Genomic DNA, 21,392 nt, shown 5'->3' on the forward strand with positions numbered 1-21,392 from the left:
CTCAGGGGGAGTTCTTACACCCCTTTTTGAGATGGAGCATCTGCTATTACCTGTTATTGATTGAAACATTATACATTCATATAGTAAGAAAGCCTAATGATTAGACTGATATACAAATCATAGGTTATTGAAATCATAGGTTATTTCCCCATCTACATGATACAAACCTCCTCCCTCATTTCTTCCTCAGGGAAGGAATACATAGGGGAAGAGTTCAAGGCCCCCACCACATACTTTTATGATCCCAATACTTCTCCACTTAATATTGGAGAAGCCACAGCAGGCTTGGCCCCTTTCAGAATGGGTCTTAGCACTGTGCCTTAGGCAGTTGAGGGGCCCCTGACCCTGGGTGAAGTATAATCTCCTCACTTCCCACTGCACTTAGTCCCTTTCTTCTTTTCATTTGCTTAGGAGAGGTGGGTTGTGTGTCCTCCTTCATCCCTCTCAAGTTCCATTACATCTTGACTGACCAACCTGAAGCTATAGAAGGAGGGAAAATGTTTCCATCTGTTTTCTCTGTGTTTCCCCAAGCAATTGCTGTACACTTATCCATGTCTCCAGAAGGTGTCATAACACTGACAGTACTTTTACCAACCTCATTTTCCCTTCTCCCAGTGGAGGTTGGAATCGTATCACTATTTATCTGTACCTCAGTTTCCCCCCATCCAGCAGTTGTTTTGATCACAGACAGAACTGATAATTTCCCCTCCAGTCAGCTCACCTGCTGGGGCTATTTGCTCTGACTTATGTGAATTCACATCTGAGCCATCTGGTTTTAATCCAGTTACATCATTTCCCAATAATATCAAAAGGAATATCTTCACTATGAGCATTCTAGAAGTTTCTTTGGTGTCCATTGCAACTCAGAGCATATTAAATAACTTTAATGACCTAAGTAGTGTGCTCAATTTCACTATTTTTATTAATGCTAAGAAAAAAAGCCAGAAACCCACTGAAAAATCTTTACTTTCTAGTTGTGTTCACATAAAACACAAATATAACTTCCATTGTAAATTTGCTCAGACCTCCTATTCACTTGAACAACATAGAAAAAAGACTTTCACAAATGACATCATTAAACCTTCCCCAGGAATAATTATCTAAAACATGGCAATCCTGGTTTTTTGCAGCTTGTCTTTGTACTAAATTGGGTCTCAGGACATTTAGACTGGCAAAGCTACTATGATTCAAATTTCAATAAAGCTCCAGCCCAGCCTGCCCCGTTTGGTTGGGGGAGGTGGTGGGGTGGGAAAAGAGGAGTGAAATAGTTTAGCAGCACATACGGCAACCACTTCAAAGTCATAAATCCTGCCAAAGCAACCCAGAGAATAATCATCAGTCAAGACTTTAATCATCAGCAAAAGCTAGTTCAGAGAATAAGGAGGGTCCTGAGGGTAATAGCTATAAAATGAAAGTGTCCACTGAGAGCATTTGTTTCATTACAGACAATTGAGCCATTTTTCAACCTTGTTTATCTTTAGCTTTCCCTGTTAGACCAGAAAGAGAGAAAAGAGAAATTACTATCTCCCTCCAAAAGGGGGGGGGAGGAGGGAATGCCAGAAATGCTGTAAGATAGTATTTCCTGGTGGTTAGTGTGTATATACTTTTTTGACTCACTTGAATAGGGACTTTTACATATCCTTCTAAAGAATGGGGCAAACCTGACTCAAAGCAGCATTGTGGGGCTTCATGATTTAATATTTTTAAAACTTTTTGAGATCCTCTGATGAAAGGCCATATATAATTATTACTATAATAGCAGACATTTTGGAGACATACTCTTCCTTGGTAGCAATGATGTCAAATGATCTTAAAGGGACTCAGATGGGAGGTTATTATCCTAGCCCATCTCTTCTGAACACGTGGAACAATAAACAGCCACTTGGCAGTGAGTGTTCTACTACAAAACAACATTTCCCTTTTCTCCAGCCCTGTTGAAATCTGGCTGTTTCAGGGTAGAATCTTGGATCTTCTTCCTGTCTGTTTGCCAAATTGAGGATTTACTTGTTTAAAAATTATGTGTTTCCTCCCCTCTACCGAGAAAACTGTTGATGGTTAGAGATAAATCCGGAGGACTACACAATCCTTTCTTGGCAATGATCATTTGTTTGTTCCCCTCCCTGCCATGTGTTTGTCTTTGATTTGGAAGATTTAATGCCTGATTAATGCATATTATAAAAGCACCTAAAACAGTCCAGCCCATCAGATCACTCAATTGGCTGAACATTCTAACAGAAAGGAATGTAACATCAAGCAGTGAAGCAGCTACAGATTATTCAATTTTACCTGTTAGTTGAGGTGGTTTTATTTAAGGAGCTGCACTTGCCTCGCCAACTGAGGCCACGTATGAGTAAAAGAAAACTTCACTGTAAACTAGAGAGAGGCCTGAACCAAACCTCCTCGTCTGAACTTTTTAGCTGACTAAGATTTATGAGGCTGGTTTATGATCAAATAAACCAGCCCCATAAATCTACACACTGTGAGCAGAGGAAGTTTGGATCTGATTTTTAAACTGTATTCCTTGCTCCACTGGGATCACATCTTGATAAGGATTTGGGAAGTCCCTGGCAAATTGTGGACAATCTAAAGAACTAACATGCATAATTTAGGCCTAACAAATGCAAACGTTTAAAATAAAGACCAAATAGAAAAATATGTCAGTCAGCACATTAGCACCATGTGATAGAAAGATTTTCTTCAGGTTTGAAGAGGAAGACCTTCCTAAAGCATGGAATACAGGGGCGGACTGGCCCTCTGGCAGTTCTGGCAAATGCCAGAGAGGCTGGTGCACTCAAGGACAGGTAGGCCGCATGGGCGGCCTGTATTAAAGGCGGGGAAAAGAGCCGCCGCTAAAGGCAGAGGAAGGCTGAGCCTTTCCTAAGAGCCACCATCGCCGAAAGCATGGGGCCATAGCCGCCCCACCTCTTTCCCTGCTGGGAAGGCAGAAGTTTTTATGCTCCATGCAGGTTCCCTGGCACCTGGTGACATCTGCCATTCACTTCCCTGGTCCCTGTTTGGACTCTCTCCCAGGGAGTTAGTGAGGAATTCAGGAAGCTGAGTAACAAATATTGCCTCCTGAGCCACCCAGGAACCTACATGGAGCATATAAAGATCAGCATGCCAGGCAGGCACGCACGCAGTGAGAGACTGCCCATCCAGCATTCTCCCCCTTTCAGATTCACTTCTCTCCGCCTGTGTGGCTGTGATGCCATCTACTACAGAATCTGCTCTCAGCCTGCGTAGTGCCTGCTCCCAGTCTCAGTGTGGAGAGATGAGACTTGACTTGTTGCTCGCTGCTGCAGTGCTCTGCTTTGCCTGTTCCTTCCTCCCCTCCTCCCCCTCACCACTGCTCCCTGCATCCCTCCTCCCTGCTGCTCTCCTCCTGCTTGCTGTTACTCTTTTCCTCCCTGCTCTCCCTCTGTGCCCCTCCACCCGAGTCACTGCTCCCAGCATCCCTGACTCCCTCCCTCCTTACTGCTGCTGCTTGCCAGACCTGACCAGTTCCTCCTCTCCCCACTCGCCCCTCCACCCCAGCCGCTGCTCCCAGCATTCTTGACTCCCTGAGCTTCCCCACTGCTGCTGCTGAACAGACAGGTTCCTTCTCTCCTCTCTGTCCCCCTGGCCATGTGCCTCCTCGTCCCTGCCCCAGCCACTGCTCCCCGCTTGGGAGTCAGAGACCCATGTGCCTGTCCCTATAAAAATCAGACCATCTGGTCACCCAAGGTCTGTGTGTAACTGCCCCACTGGGCTGCCCCGAGCCAGCACCGAGGGTCACAGCCCATGGCACAGAGCCTGCGAACAGCCCGGTCTCGGTGTGTGGTCCCCCGACTGAATCAACTTTGCAGGTCGGGCTTCTGTGTTATTGGCTGTGGAGGAGGTAGTATAGAGCCCACAGCCTGAACTTGGGCTGGTGTGCTTTAAATGCCAGGGCCGATTTTTAGTCCCAGTCCGTCACTGCTGGAGTGGCAGATTTGTTGCTTCTATAGAACCTACACAGACCTTGCCTTCCAAAGCATAGGACTTCAGGCAAACAGTTCCCTTCAAATTTGGATTTGTACATACCCAATGGCTATTAAGAAACAGTGTGAAACTGTGCACAGGTGGCTGTGAGCATACCCATCTTTGCAATAGTTTGACTGCGATAGCTCCAACTTGCACTAGTCTTCCTGCCTCTTAGGAACCTAGCCAGACACGTTTTATGGATATCACAACCCAATGCCATGATTGGGTTATGTTTATATAGTATCATACAGGGTGCTTTATAGACATCTAATAAGGCAAGTGCCCATGCCCAGGAGTTGACTATACTGAAATTTCAGGAGAAATTACAAGACAGATGGGAGTACAGGCAAGGGGAAAAATAACACAGCAACCAAAAAGGAAGCCTGCCTATGGGACAGCTTTATTTTAATAGGAAAGCAGATCATATAAGTGGCTATGTTTCACAACTTTCTTGTACACTAAACAAACGGAGGTTTGGGAAAGGATTTGAAGGAAAAATAAAGGAATATTGCATGGTGCAGAGGAGCAAGGAGGCTGCTTCAGGCAAAGAAGGTGATGTGAATAATCCATGGTATCATGAGTGGGATAAGAAGAGAAAATATGATGACAATGTATGTATTACACCATTGTACAGTCAGGGGCTTAGGTGGAGCAATGTGCTTGTCTCATCTAGGGAAGGGGGAACCCTGACAGAACAGCACTTCTTAGACACATGGATTGGCAATCTCAGAAGGCTGACACAGTAAAGTACAATCGAGACTGAACTCCCTTCTTTTGCCTAACGGAGTCTTCTGTCTTGCCTGCCCTCCCTTGCCCCCCCCCCCACCCAAAAAAAAAAAAAAAAAAAAAAAAAAATGCTGATGCACATTGTTTGGGAAGTGTTTTGTCCACTTGTCCCTATCCTATGGGCAAAGAGCTGCAGTTTCCATAGCTGTCAATTTAGCATCATAGGTGCATATCAAACTCAATGGAAAAAGAACAAGACAGACAAATGGAATGACAATGTGATTATATAATTAAACAACCAATTTTCAAGCAAAGGGAACATGAATCTCTACAGGAGAAATTCACACCACCACTGAAGGCCTTTGCAAGGCCCTATCCATCATTTCAGTTCTTAGCTCCATAACCTGGTCTCCATGAAGTCTATGGGAGCAGTAAAGCCAGTGAACAAGATAGCCTAGTGATTAGAGCACTAGCTTGGGCCTCCAGCAATCTGGGTTCAAGTCTCTGCTCTGCAACATGTTTCCTGTGAGACGATGGGCGACCAATTTAGTGATATGAAATCTCCCCTTCCTCACAGGGGGGCTATAAGGATAAATACACTAAAGACTGCAAGGCATTCAGATAACATGGTAATGGAGAGCATATAAATACCCAAGATAGATAGACTTTGACAACACCTGGATTATACTCACATGAAGGCTTATGAGTGGACTAATCTTTAGTAGGGTGAACTTCATTCTCTAAAAACATTTCTCCAAACCCCCTTCCTAACCCTTCCCCACCAAAAAATCTGTTTCAACAGCAAAACTTTTTGCATGAATACTCAGAAGTAGGAGGGGAAAAAATATCCTTTTGAATCTCAAGAATATGACCTTGTGTGAACCGGGTTTATCTGAACGCCCAGCTAGTGAGACAAGGGAAAACAAAACAAAAATGAACCCCAAACAAAAGAGTCTGTACAAAGGCTTTCCTTTCTTCAGCTAACACAAAGTCATCTAATCCATATGAATAAAGGTTATTTTTATTTATTTATTTCACTGCTGCGAAAGATGACAGCCTAATTGTGCCTGCCTAGAACTGGGTTGTAAGTTTACATTACACTGCGTGTGTTCTGTCATTATTGCACCGTATGCTAGGATAATGGCTTTGACTACACAGTGCCACAGGCAGAGATGCTTCTGAGAATCACTTAGGAATCAACATAACATAAGATTAATCTGCATTTTTTATTATTTACGGTGCATAAAACTCAACATTATTATTCAGTGGGAGAAACTGCAACTTGCTTGTTTCCCTGCCATTGCTCTTTAGCCCCATTCCGATCCAGGAGCATTTGGTAATGGATCAGTGCAGCAAGCTGCTTGCTTTAAGAATACAGCACATCAGTGCTTTCAGAAGGCATTAAAAGTTAAGGGAAATTCACAAATACAGTTACAGCCCCTGATCCCTATTAACAGCTGTGTTAGCGATTCCTCCTCAGACCCTATCGTGTAGCTTTCCAAAGTTTGGCCTGGAGGGCTGCGTAAAATTAGTTCTAACATGGTGACTGGATCAGTCTGCATAAGGCTAGGCTCCATGTGAAGGCTAAACACACCTGATGTAAAGAGTCAAATGTTCACTTTGTCTTTGGAAAGGGGAGATGGCCCTTAAGTAGCTATCATGCTCTGGAGGTGCAATTCAGACTATCAAGAGATTGTGTCACCCTTGTCCTGTAACACCACATGGCTCAAAATATTTTGGGGGGTGTGTGTCAGCAGCAGCAGCAGCCGTCCTGGCTTAGCAACTCTGTGGTGAAACAAGCAGGTTGCTAGAATCAGTCACACACTGGTCTCCAGAAGTTTTTGTTACTACAAGCCAAGTGACTCCAGCACATACCCCCAGTCCCAAATTTCTTCAAGAGCTTCTGCTCTGAAATGTTCAGCCCTCTCCTGGAACATTCAAAGGAGTTATAAGGTCTGTATGTCCCCTTAAAAAAAAAAAAAAAAAAAAAAGTAAAAGCACAGCAGTTATTTGTTTTGACTGGAGTTAATCATCACTTCAAGACAAACAGCACTGGGCTGTTTTAGAATAAAAGTAAAGTAAGATTTATATTTAAAAAAGAGGTTTTAAGATAGTTAAAATATAAGGGATAAAGACAGGAATAGTTACAAACAAAAGTGAAAAACGCTTTCCTGTGACTAAGAACTTACCAGAACTACACTTCTGGTTCCAGGTAAGATTCTTATCACACCTCCTTCCAGCAAGATGGCTGACCACCCCTTTGGTCAGGAACTCCCACAAAGTACTTGGTTTCTTTCTCTTTTTAGGAAACAAATAACTTTGGGTTCTTTGCTCCTCTTTTATACCACAGTGAATTTTTGCAATGTATTCTTCTCAAAGTCCAGTGCCCCTGCTATGAGGAAAGACACGATGCATTCTTCCACTGTGGTGCTTTCTACAATGCAAACTGATCCATTCTTGCAGCCTCTGATGTACCAATGAATGGCCCCCTGACTAACTGCCTCCATCCACATGCAATCACAGACAATTAGCATCAGCCTTTTCTTTGTCTGGAAAAATCGGTTTACCCACTCCCCAGACTCATCTGGTTCAACACACATATTTTAGTATCACACAGAGAGAATTTATAATTTCACCTACATTGTTAACAAATGCATTTTATAATGGTATAAGCCAGCATGTTATTAGCTTTCATAGAACTCACAAGGCATATTATATATAAGTCTTATTACAGTACTGTGTAGGGTGTGAATATAGGGTGCTTATGGTCACAGGAGCCCACCACCCCACACTACCTCTCACAATCCCCAAGAAAGTTCTCTTTTTCTCAGCTACCTTGCTTTTAGCATCACTACAGCAACTGGAAAACAAGGCATGCCTCTTAGTCCAGAATTAGGGAAATATATCCTAAATGAGTGTCCTATAGAATTAATTTTATTTATTTATTTGAGGGGGCTGGGATAAGGATGTAATGAGGTCTTCATTCTTCCAAGTTTGGAAGTACAATTCACATTGGTTCAAGCCAAATGGTTCAAGCTTTTTATGAGATGAAGGGGAAACAATTTGAAACAAACAAGTTTTTAAAACTCTGTGGGCTGCTGACAATTTAGAGTAGTTCGGGAGTTCAGTGGAAACTGTGAATGTTAAATGTCTATTTTTCCCCTCCCAATGCAAAAGCTAATATTCTACAGGGGGTGGGAGAATACTGAATATAATTTTATAAAACTATCAAGTATTTACTCCTTTTTCTTCTCCCCTTCACTATTATTTTTCAAGTCAGATCAGAGACCCACTTCAAAAGAAGTCATCTTATTATGGCTAGGGCAATTCATCATCCAGCAAAGTTTTACAGTAGTATTGTATTTTCAGGAAAAAGGCATTCAAGAGGTCTCTCTGAAGCTTATGAAAAAAAAAAAAAAGACCTATTTTCAGTGTGTCGTACAAGTCCTCTTTTGTTCTGTTTTTTCTTTTCTTATAACATTGTCTCAAATCAAAGATGAAAGTGAAGGTGAAGTGGGCAGACTAGCACCCAATCATTTGCATGAAATACATCTGTGCTTCCTAGGTACATTCACTGGCTGATCAATTAAAACCCACTCCACTGTAGTGTTTAACCATACACTATACATAGTAGAATTTAGGAAATGGAAACTACTCCTACCATCTCAAACTACTGATCAACCATGATAAGAGAACAAACTCCCTCATGGCTACTTTCCTGTTCTGTAAAATTGCTCTCAAGAAATTACCCCTGCAGTGCTTCTGCCTCTCTAGATATTCACTTTACTTTACCAAACACCTTCCTAAGTGTGTTGCCACCTGAATAACCCTAGCAGCTGGAAGGCAAATCAGCTGTATATCCAGGATATCAAGGATGGGTTCTAGCAGTAGGGAGACAAGGCAAGTCAGGACTCCCTTCTCCCAAAACACAGCTACTATCATTAACTTCCTTGCCTGCCAATTAGACCATGTTACTCTTCCTTCCTTAAATCTATGTACTGGTTCACCCTCATCCATATCAAGCTAAACTTCTCATCCTTACCTTCAAAGCTCTATATAATTCCCACCCTGGCCTACATCTGAAATCTCCACTCTTAACATGTTTGTCCTCCCCCATGTCCCTTCATTCTCTCAGTAATGCTAGCCTTCATGCCCATCTCCCATGTGCCTCTCTGTGCCTCCTTCCATATTGTCCTCATTTAGAAAACACCCTCCCAGGCCCAGGCCACCAACTGCCAGCTTCCTCCTCATTCAGTGCCTTCCTGAACACTCACTTATTTGATTCCACCTACAGAGGCTAACGTTGGCCAATTGCCCTCTCCATTTCAACATTTTAAAAAGGGAATAGAAAGAATATGAATATAAGAAAAACAGAAGTTGCCATATTCCTCTGACTTTTCAGTGTGACTTGTTTCATCTGTTTCTGGATAGGACTGTATACTAGACATGCATTGTACAGCACCAAGCACTTGGGTGCTTAGCAAGGAGGGAAGGAAGGAAGGAAAGATCCCTGACTCAGCCTGCCTCCAAGATGCTGTAAATCCTTCCTGATCCCAGGGTTAGCACATTTTGCCTGACCAGCCATCGAAACCCTAGAAAAATCTAAAATTCAATTGTCATCCACCCTGGAAACTGCTCAGTGCCCTAAGGAATAAGATGAAATTCACTCTGCTGCAGAGGGCCAGCAAAAGGTCTATATAGCATTAATTAAATCCCACTTAAATTCTCAATACATAATATAAATGGAACTAAAGTGGTTCATATGCCCTGTGGTGGCCCACTGCACAAAGACAAATGTTACCCTAAAAGCATAAGGGTTTTGAAAGGCTGTTATATTTGATACTGTATGTCAAAGCCCTGGTGCTAGTGTCATAAAAGGTTTTGGTTTAAAAACTTCATTTAAATGGTTTCCTTAAAAATGTAATAAAGGTGATAGTGTAAATATAAGTTTGATTGTCACTTTCAAAATGATACAATAGCTTTTGTCATTAGAAACACACATCACTATTTTCACTTTTTGAAACAGACATCATTAGCAAACCTTAAACAGTGTCTTGCATTTATCTGATAACATCCAGTTTAACTCCAGATTTTATGCAGGTTAAAAGCTGCTTCCTGGAAATTATGCTTAATTGATTGTGGCTGATTGAAAAAGTTAATGCAGTCTTCAAACCAAAAAAAAAAAAAAAAAAAAAGTCATTGTTTCTCTGTACCAGACTGGGCTTTGCATTTTCATTCCCTTAAATGTCAGATAACGACCAGCATTGATCATGCAATTTAAGGAGGGGAAAAAAATATAAGTAACTTTTGGAAGAGAAGCAATAGCTACAGACATTCTGCCTGAGAAAGACAACAGAAATATTTAGGGTTAGTTGACTTTGGGATTTAAGTTCTTCTCAAACAATCTTGTGAAGAAAAATCAGGTTTCTAAGTCTTAACTAGAAACCTGTGTGTGAGAGAGATGATGAATTGCTGTGTATGAATAATAGGCTATTTAAGGTGTGTGCTTCATCCTGGTAGGAGTGAGAGAGAATGTTCATGAAAGAGAAAACATTTTGCATTTATGTAATTCTCCTTCCTTGATGTTCCTTGATGTTTGGTCTCCTTCCATTTACTTTTTTCCTTACTTATGTTACCACCTTTGTTTTTCACCTTCATAGGTATTAAGTGCAGAGAGATCAGGGGCATTATCTAGTCTGACCACCTACACAACAGAGGCCATAGAATTTCACCCACCGATTCTTGCATCAAGTGTGATAATTTCTGGTTAAGCTACAGCATATCTTTAAAAAAAAAAACTTCTAAATCTTGATTTAAAGATTTCAAGTGATGGAGAAACTACCATATCCTTTGGTAAATTGTTCCAATGGTTAATCCTCACTATAAAAAATGTGCACATTATTTCTAGCCCAAGTGGGTCTAGTTTCAGCTTTCAGCCACTGAATCTTATTGTGCCTTAATCTGGAAACCTCACCTTCTGTAGATACTTCTAGACCTTCCCTTAAATAAGGAAAACAGATTGACCTCACTTTAAGGCAGGTTTTGCAGTCCTCAAATCATTCTTATGGCTTTCCTCTGAACCTTCTCCAATTTTTTCATAACTCCTTTTTGAAAAAGTCTGATGAAAAATTGTAAAGGGTGCAGAGAAAAACTGCAAGAATTATTTGAGTACTGGAGAACATGCCTTCCAGTGAGACACTCAAGGAACAACCATCATCCTCCCATACACCAAGAAACCTCTCATTCTTCCTCAGTTCTTTAGCTTAACCCCAACCCCCTTGCTGATCTTCCCCTACAATGCTGTTTGTTCTCACCAGTACCTGATCCACTGTTATTTGTGTTGTATCTTCACATTTCAGATAGTAAACTTCCCAAAAATCTTTGTCTACCTGTCTGTAAAAATACCTTGGAAACCTATAGTATTATATAATTTTTTTTATCCTGTAGGATCCCAATTTATTTTAAGCAGTACACATAAACAACTCAAAAATGTTGCCACCTCTGGGATGGAGGGCTGCAACCAGCTACAATATAGTGATGCCACGCAACAGTGTCAGAAGAAGGAAATTCCAGTCAAAAGGACAAATTCCCATTTATATAGAAAGCATCAGTGGATATTTAATATTTAACAGAACAAATTTGAAGTCTCATTTGAAAGACAGACATTCACACAGAAACCTGAATGGAGCTCACTTTATATGCCTTGGAAAGATGAAGGGCTAATTAAGCCTGCAAGGATTTAAACATGTTGGGGTAGGGAATTCAAACTTGAAACAGACAACTATGCCATCCGCTGTGGGAATGGGACATGCAGAGGAAGGTTCACCCCTTGACTAGGTGTAGTTTATCTGTCTCTTAGATTCTAGAACCCACTGCGAAGACACAGCAACTCCAGGCCTGTGGTGGTTTGCCCTTTGTCTAGACTCTGCCTTACAGCCCTGTTACTTACTCCTTCTCAGGAGTCAACAAACAATCCAGTGACCTTGTGCCAAGTTTTCAGCCCCACTTTGAGCTCAATAGTCCTTGCACCCTTGTACCAGGAGGGCTTTCTATTCCCTTTTTTAGAGACAAATTGGGGAAACCCAGATTCTCCCTCTGCTCCAGATCCCAGCTCAGAGACCCTGTATTAAGCAACTAAGGACTTCTCTATTAGACTCTCAGCTGCTTCCTTGAAACACTACCTACCTTCAGCTCCCCCACAGAGAAGCTCATTCCAGTGTTTTGTCCTAAGAGATTTGGTTCCTTACACCACTTTCTCCCCTTTTGCAGGTGCTTCAGAGCCTCTCTATCTGAGCTGCAGCCTTTCATTCCAACTGTTGCTCGTTAAATAATTAGCTGCAGGTGCGTAAGTAGGTGCTCAACCCATTAACCTCTTGGTGACTCTTCCAGCACAGGGTCTATACACTCCATCACAGTTACCCACAGGAATGGGAGAAAGTAACATGATGGAGAATGAAGTGAGTGTGGGAGCTTATAACAGGGTCACTACCTAGACCCAGAGGTCCTCTTGTTGGATGGCATTTCACAAACAGTTCCATTAAAAGGGGCACAGGCTTCATTACCTAACTTGGCTGTCCTGCCAGAAATACCATTTGTTCTGCTAGACAAGACAAGACTTGGATTTGCCCACTGGAAAACAGCTGTTAAAAAAACCCCAAAACCTATGCCTAGAGCTAATATTCAGGAAATAAATAGAAGAATATGATCAATGATGGTGATGTTTTGGGACTATATAAAGGCTCAGGTTGGAACCTCCTTTCTACACTGCCTTGCTGGGAGGGTAATCACTTTTGGAGTTTGAACACAAGCAGCTTCTCTCTGCTTAGTTACCAGCAGTTATTACTCACATTTCTAGAATGCTCTGTAATTTCTATTCTTGGCTTTAGAAAGTTAAAAACAAACAACTGCAAAGTATCCCATAAGATGTGATCACCCTAATGTAGATAAGAGGAAATAGTAAGGAGAGTTTCTTATCAGAGAGTGTAGATAGGACAACATCAGGCTGAAGGAAAGTGAAAAGTCTAAGATACATTATGATCCCATTAGTTTTAGAGGTTCCAGAAACATGATATTGTGCTATTTATTATACTGAAACCATTGCTTATCATACTGATCAGTAGTGCCTAATTATCTTATGCACCCCATCAGTTTGTTTTAGCCAAATGTACTATTGTCTTATACTTAGGAGTGAAGCTCTTTGGGGCACAGACCTTTTTATATGTTTATACCATAGCACAGTAGAACTTTGGCTCCTGGGGTTCCTAAGTGATAATGCAGTTCAAATAAATAATATTCTAGAAACATTGGAGAGTGTATCACTAGAGCTACTTATTGGTAGAGCTAGGCAAATAAAGCACATTACTCCGAGTTTTCCTTCTAGTTTTAAAAAATACTAAATGCTTTTTTTCACATCCCCTTTGGTTTTGTTTCCATTCTATATTCTGTTAAAATGAGCTTATTGTCAAAAATATTTGTCAAAACAGTGTATTTTAAGCATATTTTATATTGTTAGTAAAAAGCTCTCAGATCCTAAGATGAAAGATAAAAAGTAATATTTTATACCTGAGCAAAAGTAGGCCCTGATCCAAAGCTCCTGAAGTCAGCAGGATTTTTTTTCCATTGACTTCAGAGGACTTTGGATAAGGCCTGATTTCCCTCAAATGCTACATTTTGCTGGTGAGTAACAAGTAAAAGCAAATCTTGCTCCACTGCACATATGCTGCCCAATCAGCAACAGTGTCAGATGAACAATGTCTCCCTTTGTACAGGGATTTGGAGAACTGTGTTATTTTGATGTTTGATTCTTAATGTTCATCTTTAAAGTATTAGGGTTTCATCCGGGCTTAAGGTTCTTTCTCTTATTGTACCCCTCTGTGATAATTGATTTTCTCTTTCTTTTGTGCAAAGAATTCAGTATGATAATGAATTCCTGAAACATACCTCCTCCCCAGCATTCGAATTACTGGAAAGACAGCTTCTTTTTCTGAAATACACTGCTGTAATTTAGCATCCAGGGAGACCACCTAAATGAACGTGGAGAGAGTGACATGGCCTAAATTGGTAGCACAAGGGGGCAACTAAAGGGAGATGATGTAGAGATCTGGAGCCAGAAAAGAAGCATGCATCTTCACTTTTAGGCTGGCTGGCAGGTCTCTGGCCTCACTTTTCTGCAGTCACAAATCTCTACTGCTGCCAAATTCAGAGGGCTCCGTTGCTGTAGGCTGAAAAGGCCATATGCTGGGTTTCCATTAACAGCTGATGTGCCCCTAATTCTTGAGTCTGGTTTCAACTTAATGGCAGATGAGGATTCTGGTTTGTTTTTGGCTGTATACTAAGAACATTTCAGGCAGCTGGGGTTTCACAGGCATCTCCACTCCCCTATTCTTCATAAAGCTGCACTCCTGCTCCAACTTTTCCCTCACTTCTAAGCTACCTACCCATTCTTCCTACCCTAAACTTCCCTACCATACTTTTGCCAGCCTCCTCCCTCTGTCTGCCCTTCCACAACTAGCTCCTTCTCCCATCATGCTCCCTCCTTCCCCTTGTTCCTTTTATCTAAGTGCCTTTTTGCTCTCCTACAACTTCTCCTATGGATACCCACTCTTCATTCACCAGACCCCCTGCATCTGTTCATTTAGCATTTCATTAACTATATATCTGTATTCCCCAGGAGACAGGGTGCACCATTTATGTACCATTCTCATATCTTCGCATATTTTATACTATCAAATGCAGTGCTAAAAGTCTTTTCTGAACAATGAAAACTTTCTTCCAAAGTAGTTTCTTGGCAATCAAACCTAAGACATCTACATTAAATCTAGTCGTCAGAATTATCCTGTACTTTACAATGGATAAGTGCTGATCAAAAGTACTAAAATTCTAGAAAATATGTTTTAAAAAAACCCTAAAAATCCTTAGAAATATTAAGACACTTGTGGTAATGCAATCTGAAATTGTGGTTTAACATACTCAACACATTGCAAGCTCAAGCCACTCCTTGTTCACAATGTTTATCTATGTATTTTCCTATTCATCAGCTCTCAGTATATACCAAGGATAAATTCACCTACATCATTTGCTTTCTCATCCAGCTTTAAACTAAAACTCAGAAGCATATCTTTGAGAAAGAAATATATTTCCTTTGTTCATCCCTCCCTATTTGCCATATGGGTCTGAAGTTTTGAGGGCTCAACCCCATTACTGGTCAGGTATGTCACCTCCTGACCCATAACTTTGGGTGCTTCTGTGCTGTGCAGCTATGGCTCACAGACATGACACCAGCCGCCTGCTCACAGCATAGTGGCTTCACCCTAGTTTCCACCAGCCTGGTTATTCCTTGCAGAGTGACATCAACAGCCCTTCCAGTCCTGAGTCCCCCCCAAATCTGTCTCCCTTGCAGTGTCCAATCCCTCTGATTGATACTCACAGAAGTTATCAAGTTTGCTGCCTTCAAAGAAACACAACACAAACCAGCTTGTTAGTTGAGCTGAGAATTTTACCAGTCCGTTTCATACCTAGCATGGCAATGGTTTTGTAATAAAACCAGAGTAAGTATATTCACAACAAACCGATATTTAAGTGATGAGTAATAATAGAAGACATGTGGTCGCATTTGAGACAAAGTCACTAGAAACTGTGTTGTGATTTAAAAAATTTCAGCAAGCTACAATTTTTCTTTTTTAGTAGGTTTCTCGCTCACATTAAAATCTCCAGGAACTTTTGCCTTCTAGGTTAAGAGCACCCAGCTTTCAAAGGCTCAAAGGGTGCTGTATCCTATCCTGTGCTCAGTGATGGATGCCAAAATGTCTTTCTGCCTTTGCTTGGTGTAACAAGGTGCTGGGGGGTAACCCCTGGCCAGCCCCCTGTCACTCCAGCCTCTATAGCTGAAGGGCAGCAGAGCTGGTTAGCTGGGTGGTGGTCTGATTATCTGAGATGAGGCAGCTGTCATCTTACACAGGCTAAGCAGGGTTTATAGGTTGGCCCAGAACAGAAGAGATGGGGTAGAGACAGATGGGAAGGGAGTGTGGAGGCTTTGCCTGTCTCCCTGAACAACCACAGAGACTGCTGGCTGAAGCAAGGCACGGTAAGGTGGTGGGAATTCACATACACCCTGTAAAATAAAAGCATTCATGACTGCAAACCAAAGGGTCTTCAAGTCCTTTGTTGGCCAGAGGGGAACCGAAGTGGAAGGGCTGTGGTAGAGGGACCCCTTACACTTCAATATCCCAAAGTCTATTGTCTCTGTGTCAGACCCTATCATGATCATTAACCAGTCTACCTCTGATTTAGCTTGATAGCTTTGTTTACCTTGTATGTGGATGTACTTTTCATTGTCCTCTGAGGTGTTACATGGCTCATTTTACATTCCTTTATCTAGGATAGGTTGGGCTTAGGCACTGCTTGCAAAACACCCTTTTAAGTATGTATTTCCATCACACATCTATAATTCTTTATACACCACCCATCAACACATCACTCAATAATATTAATTGCCAGTGGGTTACCAGTTTGTATATACCACCTTACATGACACCTTTCAGATACAAATTATGATGTGGTGGGGCAATGGAACCAGGCCCAATATGAGTTATGGTATTTTGTGTCCTCTGCTAGTTGGCACTGAGGGATTCCCTGGGTCACTGTGGGCTTACACTGAATCTCACAAATTATCAATAAACAAATACAACTGCAATTATTCACAGCTCAGAGATGAACAGATGGTTAAAACACCTTTCTTGCAGAATTAGCAACTTTAGTTATGGATGATACTTGCTTTCATAAGGGTGATGACTTACCATCACCACACCATTAAAAGTCTCCTAAATCTCAATGAGTCAGTTTTAAATTCACTGATGGCTGTTTAGCAGTATATGTGAAATGAGCTGATGTCTCCAAATCCTAGTTTTTAGTAGGTAGGTGACCATATCACAAGAGCCAGCTTTATAATGGACTCTAAATGTCTGGTTCACCTTGCTGAGTCTATGGGCCAAGACACAAAACTACTAGACAATGAAGGCATTCAGCCTGGAGCCATCATAGCGAGAGCTCACTGGAGGATGTCAATTCTGTTGTGTGTCAATATTTGAGACTTCAACATTTGTTTTCATTATAGATTGGAATTAAAACAAAACCATACAAACATTTTGACAGTTCTATTTTTTGTGAAAATTTCCTTTTTCAGAGTGAAACCTCATCTTTTCAATTCTGGAAGGTGGAATGGGGGAAATGTGTGTGAAAGTAGCCAGGGATATGGGAAACCCAAGTTTAAATCCCTATTCTGCCTGATACTAAGCATTGTTTTTTGTCCCAGATTGCTCTAAATCAGACAAAGCAGGGACTTGAATCTGGATCTCCCACTTTCCAGGCTAGTACCCTAACCACCAGGCTTCAAACTGTGAGACAGGCACTCTCCCTCTCCGTCCAATGAAACAGAAGTTTCCATTAAACAATTTTGCTTTGGCAAACCAGCTTATTTCAGCTAAATGAAATTTCACCAAAAATGATCCAATCAGGTCTTGAAGAACCAATCAGTGCTGCTGCCCATGATCTACAAGTTCTATGGATGAATAGGCAGTTGAATCAGAGAACTTTAATCTTTTGAGTGAAACTCCTAATTTGTATGCAAAAATATTGAGCGCAATATGACAATTGTATTCATAAGTACCTGTTTGCATTACTGATGCACAGCTAGCACCCTGGGCACACACGCACAAACTTCGTTGGACACATAGCTTTGGAGGCTCATTTGAAGATAAATCCCAAAATAGAGGAGCCAATGAAAATGTTATATTTCTGAGAGACCTCAGTGCTTGGTATAAAGGCATGGCATCCATTCACAAAATGTAATAAATGCACAATTTTACCAATGTGCACAGAAAAACAAGGCTTGGCACCAGGAATTGCATTTCTGTAGCAATCCCAACAATTTCATTTTTTACTTACATTTTCCTTCTTTGTTCTCAAGTAGCTGCATGGCTTCAGCTTCAAAGATTAAAATGGATTTGAGAGGGAGGCCATGAAATGTGAGAAGCATGAAGTTGTTCGTTATAAAAAATAAGGCCTCACCTTTTCCCAATCATTGCAAGCCTCTTCCTAAAACCTGAACATTTATTGTAGCAAAAAGCTATATGATCCACAGGCCAGGCTAGGAAATGGAAATACCCAGTGTACCATGGAGAAAGTACAATATGGTCTCATAAGGTCTTATCTCCAATAAGAGAAAATGCTGCTTTTTTCAATTGAGTTCTCTAAGTCAAACTAGTTTAATTCAATGAAAACCCCATTTAACACTTAGTCTAGACAAGGTCAGTATGTGGCCTGATCTTGTGTGATGTTTAGCTCTTTCAACTTCCAGAGCCAGATTCTCTACTGCCTTTTACTTTGTCTTACCATTTTAATATGTGCAGAGTGTGATGTGCTACCATTTCAGAATGGCATCATTTTATACCTACGTTGCACTCACCTTACACTGGTCTACATGACTACAAAAGGGAGTGGACAACAGAGGGTAAGGCCCCGCCCCATTGTCTTCAAGTGGAGTGGAGGATCAAAGTCAGGCTATGTACTTTCAACCCAGCTGAAATAAAGAAATCTCACAAAAATATCAGTTTTTGATAAATTTCAGCTTTTTTCTACAGCGCAGGTGTTCAGAGAAGTGTCTGAATTTTGAATACTTGTCCCCACCTGTGATACTTTTGAGGTTTAACTTTTTGTCCCTGTTAACATACCAGAGTTGATAAGCTAGATATTATGTTAAAGGGTAGCAATTAGGCAAAATATTAGCTAAATCCTAGTGCATCTGAGATAAGTGATGAGTGACTATACATTGCTCCTGATGTTAATTAGCATGAGATTTGACCTTGCAAGGAGGATTAGCATTTCCAGTTGGTACTGAAAATGGTAACGACCATAATTTCAAGAATTCAGTAGAATTAGTCATTCCCCCATCATAATCCGAGAAACTGAACCTTTCCAGAGAAGCGTTGGATACAGTTCAATCTGGGATGAGCATTAGGAGTGTGGTGAGAGAAAAAACTGAAGCACAGCAATCAGGATTAACCATTTAACTGTTAAAACAACTCATTTTGCTCTTGGGTTTCTTATGGATGTAACAGGTAATTGCCTACAATAAAAAAAATTCTCCATTCATCTACAACTGGAGAATGCTGACATAGTCTTTATACCAATCTCTCGAGGACTATTATGGGAAGCCAAAACTGTAAATATCCAATTGTAACAGATGTCAGGACTCATGAATGTATCAATCTTCATTCATGAATAGCCCAGTGGGAGTGTGCGCATTTCAATAAATATCCATGTGCTCCAAAAACAGGAAGATCCCTTATTTGTAAGAGGATTGCTACATTAAAAAGATTATTATGGCTATAAAAAATACAATCCCCTCAAGGGAGAATTCAAGCTTTCCTTTGTAATTAAACTTCTTTGGAAATGAAACAAAGGACTTTTAAGAGAGAGACTTCTAAAACTCTGAGAACACTTTTCTCTCCTAATAGCTGTGAAAGGTTTAGCAAATACTTTTGACTTCTGACTTTTGCTGAAAAGGAAAAAATTAAGTTGGACTCTCCGCTCCTCCAGAACAGCACTTGCTTAAAACCTCAGACTTTTTTTTGTCCTAATGTGCCGAAGCCTACAGAAAGTCCCCCTCTCTCACATAATCTTTTAATGCAATTTCTAAATAAGCCATAAAAGTATCAGATATTAGAAGTTAGAACTGGCTTCGCTCCACCCCTTTTTTCAAAATCACATAACTCTCCTAGTTACTTTACTCTCCTGGACTCCACATGGAGCTTCCCTAACAAAGGAACAAATTTTCTCTTTGGATGTGTCAGAGCACAGCCGGTAGCAGGAGAGAGAGAGAAGACATTTAAAATACAACACCATTTTATTCTGTACAGTGGCTTTCATACTCAATGTTCCCTAGCTTCTTTAGAATTAATGGTAGTAGGAAACAAAGTAAAGAATATAGTTTGTCGAAACATTCCTCCTCCCCCCAACATCAGAAAATGCTGTTTAGTCAAAATCAAAACATTTTGTAGGAACATGTCTATTTAGATGAAGTTTACATTGGATTGTACAAATAAATTCAGAATTGAACTAGATTACTTTGCTTCAACATTCTCATTTCATTCCGTTCCAACTGTATTTCAGTTAAATATTTTACATTATATGTTCCATTATTATCTAAATGAAACATTTCTATAATGTAATTTCAAGGTTTCTGAATTTTTTTAAAAATTTCCATCTAATTAAATATTTATAAATTTAAAGTTTTTGTCCCAGTTTCAGATGAAATTTTTTGAAGCATCAGAATTTCCCATGGGATAGAAATTCTATTATCTAATCAGCTCTACTAAAGAAGCAGAAAAACTGCCAGGAGGGGAAGACATAGGAAAAGCTACAGAAGTGAAGGTTCTTTCAGCAAGACTGAAGAGACAATATGAAGTAACAGAAAGGAGACTAATATTAAACAAACAGGGTAATGACCCATTAACTTTATCCAAATGTGAGGGGTGGGTTTAGGTGAGGAAAGGGAAAGCAACTACCACAACTAGGTTTTCACAATTGAAGATTTATCCAGATTTATGCTTGAGATATCTGGAAGATGACAGGTAGTTAATCTTTTATTTAGCTATTCATTTGAAATAAAGCTCAGGCCAATCTCAGAAAGAACTGACTGAAATTGGAGGTTTTTTTTTTAAATAGGTACTAGAGGATTTGCCTCAGTATGGGTAACCACAAAATGATAGACTTACAGAACTTAAGGTCAGAAGGGACCATCATGATCACCTAGTTTGATCTTCTGCACATTGCAGGTCACAGAATCTCACCCACACACCCACTCTTATCAAAGACCCCTAGCCTCTGAGTTATTTGAAGACTTCAAGTTAGAGACTCCATCATTTATGTTAGTTTAAACCGTCAAGTGACCCATACCCCATACTGTAGAGGAAGGCAAAAAAAAAAAAAAAAAACAAAATAAAAAAACCAAAAACAACCCAGGCTCTGCCAAACTGACCCAGGGGGAAATTCCTTCCCAATTCCAAATATGACAAACAGGTAGATCCTGAGCATGTGGGCAAGACCCACCATCCAGACAGCCAGGAAAGAATGATCTAGTAACACGTACCTGGGATCATATCTCTTTTGTGGGTCTTAAAGAGCTCCAGGGGGTTGTTTCAAGCTCCATTTCCTTATGGAGAGACAGGAGGAGTGTTCTGAAACTTGTATTCTATTATAACATAGGTTTGTAGTTTGGAAAGTTTAAGAACAGATCTACCAGAAAAGTTACCCAGAAACATCACAATGGGACAGGATTAAAAAATGAGGCCCCAAAGGGTTTTCACTGAGTACTTCATAATTGAATAATCCTCAATCAAGAAAAGGAGAGAGAAATTTACTAATTCATATTATGAGACAACAGGAGACAAACTCTCTGGGAAGTAGAAGGGAGCAACAGTTAAGAGAGAAGAAATAATTTCCTAGTTGAAGAAACACTTAATAAAAAGCATTATAATTACAAAGAAAAAAAGTCAATCATGCATATCAAAATCTTGAGAGAAGAGAGAAACCTACAAGAAAGTGTGACTCTTTTTGGAATGACAATGCAAAATGATACTTCAGTATAGACACCTAGCTGCCAATAA

At 40.6% G+C, this 21,392-nt stretch overlaps 1 long non-coding RNA gene across 2 annotated transcripts in view; it reads right to left on the bottom strand.

Annotated features, from left to right (window-relative positions):
• The window catches only part of LOC137159377 (uncharacterized), a 403,501-nt gene extending 391,511 nt beyond the window's left edge, over window positions 1-11,990 (bottom strand). For both annotated transcript variants that reach the window (XR_010921622.1, XR_010921623.1), the window contains exon 1: window positions 11,914-11,990. This is a non-coding gene — a long non-coding RNA (uncharacterized lncRNA). The remainder of the gene's footprint in view (window positions 1-11,913) is intronic.
• Window positions 11,991-21,392: the final 9,402 nt, after the last annotated feature.

This window comes from Emydura macquarii, unplaced genomic scaffold, assembly GCF_026122565.2.
Source record: "Emydura macquarii macquarii isolate MOO-44397 ecotype Brisbane River unplaced genomic scaffold, CSIRO-AGI_Emac_v2 contig_1876, whole genome shotgun sequence".
Lineage (NCBI taxonomy): Eukaryota > Metazoa > Chordata > Testudines > Chelidae > Emydura > Emydura macquarii.